This window comes from Opisthocomus hoazin, chromosome 4, assembly GCF_030867145.1.
Source record: "Opisthocomus hoazin isolate bOpiHoa1 chromosome 4, bOpiHoa1.hap1, whole genome shotgun sequence".
In the NCBI taxonomy this organism is placed as follows: Eukaryota; Metazoa; Chordata; class Aves; order Opisthocomiformes; family Opisthocomidae; genus Opisthocomus; species Opisthocomus hoazin.
In genome coordinates this window covers 58,466,236-58,474,950 of record NC_134417.1, presented here as the reverse complement: position 1 = coordinate 58,474,950, position 8,715 = coordinate 58,466,236, and positions in this window count along the sequence as shown.

Genomic DNA, 8,715 nt, shown 5'->3' with positions numbered 1-8,715 from the left:
CTGGGGAGTGCCCGGCAGCGGGGCGCGCTGCTGCAGCGTGGCCCTACCTCGGACAAAGGCTCCACTGACTTCTCCTTGCAGGTGCAACACAGGAACAGCTCTCTCAAACTGAAAAGCAGAGAAAAAAGGTATCAGGCTGGGAGGCTTGGAGAGGTGGGCTGTGGGGAGACAGGGGTTAAGCACGAAGGGAAGGGGGCTGGCCGGCAGGAGGCAAAAGCAGACATGGATGCTGGGGTGGCTTTTCCTCTGTGGTCCCCTGCCAGAGGTACCGGGGACCCTCACAAGGAACAAAGTCCTTTTTTTATTCATTCGTCTCTTGACTCCACCGGCCATTTAAAAAGAAATAAATATCAGGAGAACAAGCAGCACCTTCTTCCCACAGGACTCGAACAACAAAATACTGTGGCCACAATTCAAGCTTTCTAAGCACTTCCCCTCCTCACAACCCAAACATGATAACAGTTACTCCCAGTCCTACCTGCCCAGACAGCCGCAGGAGCAGCTGGGCTCATGGCACGGCCGGCTTAGTGGGTTTCAGAGCTGTCCCAGAGCAGGGGAAGGAGCTGCTGAGCTCCCAGCAGGCCCAGGGCTGCAGCTCTCGCCCCCCCTTCCCCTGCGAGCAGCGGGGTGAAGGATGGGGGTCCCCGGGGTGCTCCCAGTGGGCACCTCTCAGATCTCAGCTGCGTGAGGACTTCAAGCTTAGAAATGCCCGAGCCCTGGTTTCAGCCGAGGGAGCAGAGAAATGGGAGAGTGCTTTGCCTTTCCCAGGGCTGCAGAGGAGAGGACCCCCCAAGTCTCGCCCACAGGGACAGCATCAGCCCCCCAGCTTGGGAGGGGGAGACGGCTGCAGCCCTGGGAGCCCTGCTCAGTGAAGGGCAGCTGACTTGGGCTGTGAGCTGGGGGAGAGCAAACTTCAGCCCACCCATGGGTGCCGCTGGTGGGAGGTTTGTGGGACAGACCGTATGGTCAGCCTCTGGACCTGGCTGTGCAACTGCCCTTTGAGTAATGCAGGGCTAGCCACCGTCTCGAGGGACCCTCATCTCTGCAGCAAAGCTCCCAGGTCTCTGGCTTTGGAGAGCTAAACCAACTGTGGGGTGTGACCACAGACGCTCTAAACCCCAGAAGTTTAAGGGAATATTAAAATACAGATTCTGTGGTATTCTTGAAAAGCATTGCCGTTTGAGCACACGTGGCTCTGCACTGCACGGGTGCTCGGCCAGGAGGGGCCCTCCCCACCAGCACCGGGGTGGGGACATAAGGGGTGGGGTGGGATAAGCGTGGGCTGAGAAGTGGGGCTCAGCCCCTTGCCCAGGCTGAAGCAAGCTGTCTGCTCCTTCCTTGTCTGCATCCACGTGAGGAAGAAACTTCTCAGTGTTTCAGTCCAGAATGGGACTCTCTGAAAACACATCCTCCCTTGCAACATCTGCTTGGGACCAGAGAGCCCAGTCCATACAGATATCCCTGTGCATGTGTGGCAGCTCTTACACGTTCTGCATCTGTCGGTACTGATATATACTTTATAAAGTTGTTCAGTTATCTTTCTCAGGTCCTGTCACAAATAGCCAACTGTTCCAGAGCTGGAACAGATCAAATAAAAAAATGATGGAAGAAGAGTATTTATTAACCACGTCTTCATACATGGAAAACTGAGATTAAATGTTCTGTCCAAGGTTACCCATGCAGGCTGAAACAGGAACCAAATCCAGACCTCCTACATTCCCACACATCGGGTAGTTTATCCCAGCTCAAACTTTCCTGTCCAGGGAATATTCTCAGATATATTAATATCTAGTCCAGTTGTTACCTCCCTTAAAGTTTTATCTTTTTATGTTTTGAAGCCCTATTGTTCTTGTCTCCTTCCGGTGCAGTCCTCAGATGGGTTGCTGCATGGGTTCCATTCTGGCCTCCAGTAGATGGAAATCAAACACACTGGATGTCAGGCTGCCTGGAAAACCAGACTTTGAGAGGATGTTTTATTTTAAAACATGAAAAAATCCCTACACTTTGTGTTCCACTGTGAGCGTGAGCCCAGTACTAGAATTTTGGGCTTTAGTGAAACTTTGCTCTCGCTACCTTTCCCGCCAAGCGCTAACAGCTGATGTGACAGCATCAAACACTCCCTGGGAGAGCCAGCTGCACCTAAGGGAGGGCTGGGCCCACCCCAGCTGCACAGCGACAGCCGCAGTTACTCATGCTGCCATTGCTGCTGGAGCAGAAGATTCATCATCAGCCACTTTAATTATTGCTTATATTTGTTGTAAACTGATGAAGGACACCTCAACACGAGCAAGAAGCTTGTCTTCACCTTGGCAAATAACTCTTCCTTGCCTGCTCTGAAGAGCCAGCAGGCCTCCTAGATGTGCCTTTGGACATGGTCCACTGGGGTGAGGCTGGCATCTTCACTGTTCAGACGTCCACTGATACACAAGGAGGAAAGACTTTGGGAAGGGAAATGCAGGGCGGGACCTGTTTTCTGTGCTTTTTGTCCCCTCTCTCTTCTGGCTGAGAAGAACAGAGCATTTGGTGTACTGTAGGAAGAAGAAAGCCGGTGAGAACAAAGGGTGCTGAGCAGCAACCTCGTACCAGGCTAGGGGCAGCGGCTGGGGACGTCAGTGTTCTGCTATTGGGATGCTTGACTACCTGTAATTAACCTTCTCCTAAAGTGAATTAATTGCTCTGAATGAAGAAAAACTGTTAGAGGTGTTCATGCCCTGTAGAATTATACAAATAATTCAGTCACACTGAAGATATGCTTGATGCACTGTTAAAATCTTGTGGGTTTTGTTTGTTTGTTTTTTCCCAAGACAAGGGCTGCTGAGCATTTATTACACAATATTGTTAAAGCCACAGCCTAGAAATCCACATTGGCAGTTCCTCATGGAAGAGAGGATCCTTGACCAAGGCGAATTCAGCTGCAAAGTAACCGTGGGATTTGGCATCTGGGATTTTTCAGTGTGAAACAGATCGCCTTTATATTCTCTAGAGGCTGCTCCTCTCCGACCAATCCTGCACTGAATCCAGTAGCCTGGAGAAAAGGAAAAACTTGATGTCTAGGGTGAGGAGAAGAGGAATAGGAGCATTAGGAAAGCACGGTAGACTGTGAAAGTTGACAAGAAGGAGACAGCAGCTGCTGACAAAGCCCTCCATTCCGTCGCCATCCTGCCACAGTCCAGATCATGCCGAAATAACCCAGCAGTGCACGTGGGAGCACTAGCAACCAGCTGAATGTTTCCTGATGAAGGCATTTTGTCTGCTGGTTGTGAGATGAGATGTTACACAGCGTTTGTAAAGATCTGTGTTACCAATGCACTGGACTCACACATCATCAAGAGTCATTTAGTGATCAACGTGCAGTGCTGGGTTTTTCCTGCACTGCTGCGAGTTAGGGATCTGCTTCCATACAATCCACAAAAGATAGCAGAGCCGCAGTGAATTATTAAAGCCATCATCATACAGTGTATAAAGATAGGTCACCTTCAGTCATCCTGCAAGTTCTCTTCATCTCCATGAGTTTACAAGGTTCCTGCTGTGAAACAGAGAGTGCCAGCTTAAAGTTATTGAAGAAGTACTGTAAATAAGCATCTCTCTGATAACCTTGGATCCACAAACCAAAGCAGTAAAAGAACGTCTAGTTACCACCACTTTGAGAACAGGAGCAAAAATGGAGCTGTGAAAAAGGTGGGTTCAAACAGGCCGTGGTTCCTCCATCCAGAGATCTGCAAGTCCAGTCTCTACAGAGCACCGACCCATTGTTCCACCCCAAGGAGTCTGTATGCAGGGTTTTGTTCCGGGGTTTTTTTGTGTGGTTTGTTTTTTAAATTTAATTTAAAGGAAATACAAAGACCCGTGCAAGCTCCTGTGATAGGTCTGCTTGCAACTTGAGGAGTTCCCTGTCTGTACATTCCTTTGGAGTAAATCTTGAAAGATGAAGACACTGAAGCATCTCGGAGGGTTACCTTGTGCCTGTGCTGCTTACTGACGATGCTGTATTCCTTGTGTCATGGGACTGGGCTGCCACAAGAAAATTCAGCCTGAAAGTTTTGGCAGATCATAGATTACTGAATTTGAGATACCGTGCTGAGAATCTGCATCCTGGTCTTAACGCAGTACTGGGAGGAGGATGAGGGTGGAATCACAGATCAGGCTGGTGGAACACTTCTATCGATATCGGTTCTTGGTGACCACAATTCTCCATTCTGATCCTTAACGTATCAGACACCTCTACAGCTGGAAAGCTCCACCAAAAAACAAAACAAAAAAAAAAAAAAAAAGGAAAAGAAAAAAATTTTGAAAAATGAACAATGGAGAAATAACTACTTTTTAAGTTTAAAAAGTAATTTTACACAGGAAGCACCGCCAGCCTTTTTCACAGTGGGAAACTTATTTCCATTGTAGCCACCGATTCTTCAAGAACTGATTTAAAGGTAGGTTTGACAATCTTAGTTAACAAAGATCTGCTTGAATATTTTGCCAAATAAATGTGGTTGCTAATTTGAACGTGAAAGATCTCTGCTATCAGATACCAAAGACGTGACCCTCAGTCGCTACCACAAGGGTTAAGAAACCATTCTGTGTAAGGTGGTCTCTCAGTTCCTCACCAAGCCCAACAGCAGAGCCGCTTCAGGGGCTCACAGCCTTTTCCAGGCCACTGCTGTATCTGCCAGCTTTTGTCATGAATGTTTCGCCTTGCATATCTAAAGCAGTAGAAGGAAAAGTATTAAAGCTTATTTGTTCCGGTCTAATAAAAGTTTAACCCAAACTGAGGAAGTGCTATGCTGGTATTTTTTGTGCTGTCTGGACATACTACTCGCCCATCTAAGGGAAAGTCTGTTTTTCACCTAAGCTTGATCAAAGTGTTGTATTTACAGCTCTGTACGAGATACCGAAAAACCGTCCCCTGCCAAACCGAACAGTCCTTAGCTGTCACTGGACGGAGGCAGTCCCACCCGAAACACTTTCTGCAGAAGTGAAGTGTAAGCAAGGCGAGAAATGACGCCTGCAGACAGCGTGGCTTGACTCTGCGTTCCGTGTTCTCATTTACGCGGCTGTTTAACAGACAGGAGCACTGACTGCGCGCGTGAGGAGGACTGGCTCGCATCAGCTGCCCAACCGAAACAGCTGCTTTTGTAGGAAGTGACAGAAAACTGTTTATCCCCGATCATTTTCCTTCTCTCGTCCAGAGAATTCACGCCAGTTCTGGAGGACTGCAGCAGCTGAACAGAGCAGACCGGCAGTGAGCAGCGGCGGTGTCAGCACGCCTCGCCCTGCTCCCTTCCCTGAAGCCAGGCAACAGCAGGTGCTTCACTCTCCAGAGGACTGGGTCACACCTCGCCCGCGTCACACAGCACCACAGCCACACGCTGAGCACTGCACAACTGCAGGGTTAGTGTCGTGGCTGATGTGAGGTGCAGCTGTATAGGACAAGTGACAAAATGATAGCCTTAATAAGCTTCATCATACGCACATCATCTTTCTATACAAAGACATACTCGGGAGTATTTTGACCCCACACGGTAACCAGTCCCTCTCTAACTGCTGCCACCAGGCGCACGCACTCCGGGGCCAGCCCATGCAGCAGCTGTCGGGAGCTTCTCGTGGCTGCTTCTCTGCGGTGCTTGGGAGCGCAGCGTGTGTCAGAGCAAGCGTTACCTGGCATTCCACATCCCCAGCCCAGAACGGAGGCTACACCAAAACCTAGAGGAACCATCAGCTTCGCCTAAAGTCAGCATCTGAATCTTCTCTGCAATTTGGCTGTGAAATTCAGCCTATGGTGAACTAGCACAAAGTAACACTAACTTTTGTTACTTAGTTTGACTTATTTTTACTTTGTTGCAAAACTTCAGCCTATGACCAGGGTTCTGACTGTGCTTATAATTCCTTATCTAGAACTACAGAAAATATGAAAATGACTAGAGCAAGTATGTGTCTGTTTAACGAGCTGTGGTTAGAGACACAGTGGAAGTCACCCAGGCTATTTTGTTTCTTAGACAGAATCAAGAGCTTATATAAACCGTGTTCTTAAATCAGAGAGCCACCTAGGTTGGAAAAGACCTTTATGATTATCGACTCCAGCTGAAAACCTAACTCTAAGTCCACCACTAAACCACTTCCCTAAGCACAACTACACGTCTTTTAAATCCCTCCAGGGATGGTGACTTGACCACCTCCCTGGGCAGCCTGTTCCAATGCCTGACCACTCCTTCAGTAAAGAAATTTTTCCTGATATCCAGTCCAGACCTCCCCTGGCACAACTTGAGGCCATTGCCTCTCATCCTATCACTAGTTACTTGGGAGAAGAGACCAACACCCACCTCACTACACTCTCCTTTCAGGTAGTTGTAGAGAGCAATGAGGTCTCCTCTCAGCCTCCTCCTCTCCAGACTAAACAGTCCCAGTTCCCTCAGCTGGTCCTCACAAGACTTGTTCTCCAGACCCTTCATCAGCCTCTTTGTCCTTCTCTGGACACGCTCCAGCCCCTCAATGTCTTTCTTGTAGTGAGGGGCCCAAAACTGAACACAGTGCTCAAGGTGCAGCCTCACCAGTGCCGAGTACAGGGGCAGGATCACCTCCCTACTCCTGCTGGCCACACTATTCCTGATACGAGCCAGGATGCCGTTGGCCTTCTTGGCCACCTGGACACACTGCTGGCTCATGTTCAGCTGGCTGTCGACCAGCACTCCCAGGTCCTTTTCTGCCAGGCAGCTTTCCAGCCGCTCCTCCCCAAGCCTCTAGCATTGCATGGGGCTGTTGTGACCCAAGTGCAGGACCCGGCATTTGGCCTTGTTGAAACTTATATGATGGACCTCGGCCCATCAATCCAGCCTGTCCAGATCCCTTTGCAGAGCCTTCCTACCCTTGAGCAGATCGACACTCCCACCCAACTTGGCATCATCTGCAAATTTACTGAGGGAATACTCGATCCCCTCATCCAGATGATTGACGAAGATACTACACAGAACTGTCCCCAGTACTGAGCCCTGAGGAACACCACTTGTGACTCTGTTCACCACCACTCTCTGGGTCCAGCCACGCAGCCGGTTTTCTACCCAGCAAAGAGTGCACCCACCCAAGCCACGAGCAGCCAGTTTCTCCAGGAGAACGGTGTGGAAAACCGTGTCAAAGGCTTCACTGAAGTCCAGGTAGATGACATCCACAGCTCCTCCCCTTGTCCACTAAGCGGGTCACTGTCATAGAAGGAGATCAGGTTGGTCAAGCAGAACCTGCCTTTCATAAGCCCATGCTGGCTGGGCCTGATCTCCTGGTTGTCCTGTATGTGCTGCACGATGGCACCCAGAATGATCTGCTCCATAACCTTCCCCAACACCAAGGCTGGGCTGACAGGCCTGCAGCTCCCCAGAAACCACATCCACTACAAAGCAGAGAGGAGGTTCCCATGCTTGGGGAGAACGCAAACCACAGAAGTTATAGAAAACTGATAACACAGAGGTCTCTGTCCGATTGATCTCAGTTAAAAAAACTAGTAATAGTAATACACAAATGAGGAAACGGCTACAAATTATCTTTCCCATTTCAGGATTGATAGTTTCAGAAATGGTCATTTAAGTCTACCAGTCCTTCACACATTACATACACGTACAAGTATGTCCAATACAGTAAGAATTACCAGCCACCTGTTCTTCAAATGGATGGCATCGCATCCACCAACATGAAGCACAAAATGCACCACAACACGCAACACCACTCTGTTGCCACTTGCAACTCTACATGGACTCCTGACAAATAGGATCATCAGGTTCTTAGGCCTCACTGTTGGAAGAAACAACCTCCCAGCTAAGGACGAGACACCCCTTTCTGGCTTTGGCATCCAGGCAACAGGTCTGTTGACCTGCTCCCTAGCTGACCAACACAACTTCTCAACCCTTCACAATTACCGGCCACAAACACCACAACCTGGCAAGAAGTAGCCACCTCTCTCTCCCTTCCTACCACGGTAACTCCCTGAGGCCGAATGCCTCCCCCAGCCAGCCCTGCAGGTATTTCCTGTGCTTTTGCTCCCAGCTGCCTCACTATTTCTGCACACCACACTCAATTCTGGAAGAACAAAACCAAAACTAAAAACACCAACAGTTCTCCATGTTGAGACTTTGGTGCTTCCTTCGGTTTACAGAGAACAATCTTCTTAACATTTCCTAATTTGTCTGGATCACCAATAAATACCAGTAAAATCAGAGTTGGAAGGTTATTTAACTACAAGTGTTTCAGATCCTTTGCTTTCATCTTACTAAGAATTTTCAACTGCAATTTATGGATAGAACATAACCGATAAAAAGTATTACATAATAACCGGTAAGTTAGAACTTGTTTTATCACCAGTTCTCCTGGTACATTCTCTCAAGCTTTTAAAATAGTTGGATGTATGTTAGTGTTTCTTTTAATTACTTGTTAATAGTTCCTGGCACTGTCATTCAGAAATAGTTAGGAAAATTACATTTCACATGCTTACCCTCTCAAAATTGTGACAAACTTTTGGTGGCATTCCCTGACATCCCGGATGAAATTATTTTTGCTGTGAGGGCTGTGTAGTCCTATTCCTTTTGCTGTGCCAACATCGACATTCAACCAGCCACATTGCAAGTTATTTCAGAGGGCAAAACTTGCCAGAAATGTAAACAGAGTCAGTAGTGTTTCTCTCCTTATGCTGTCTCACCATGACTCCAGCCAAAGACGACACGACCCACTCTGCTCAGCCACCCC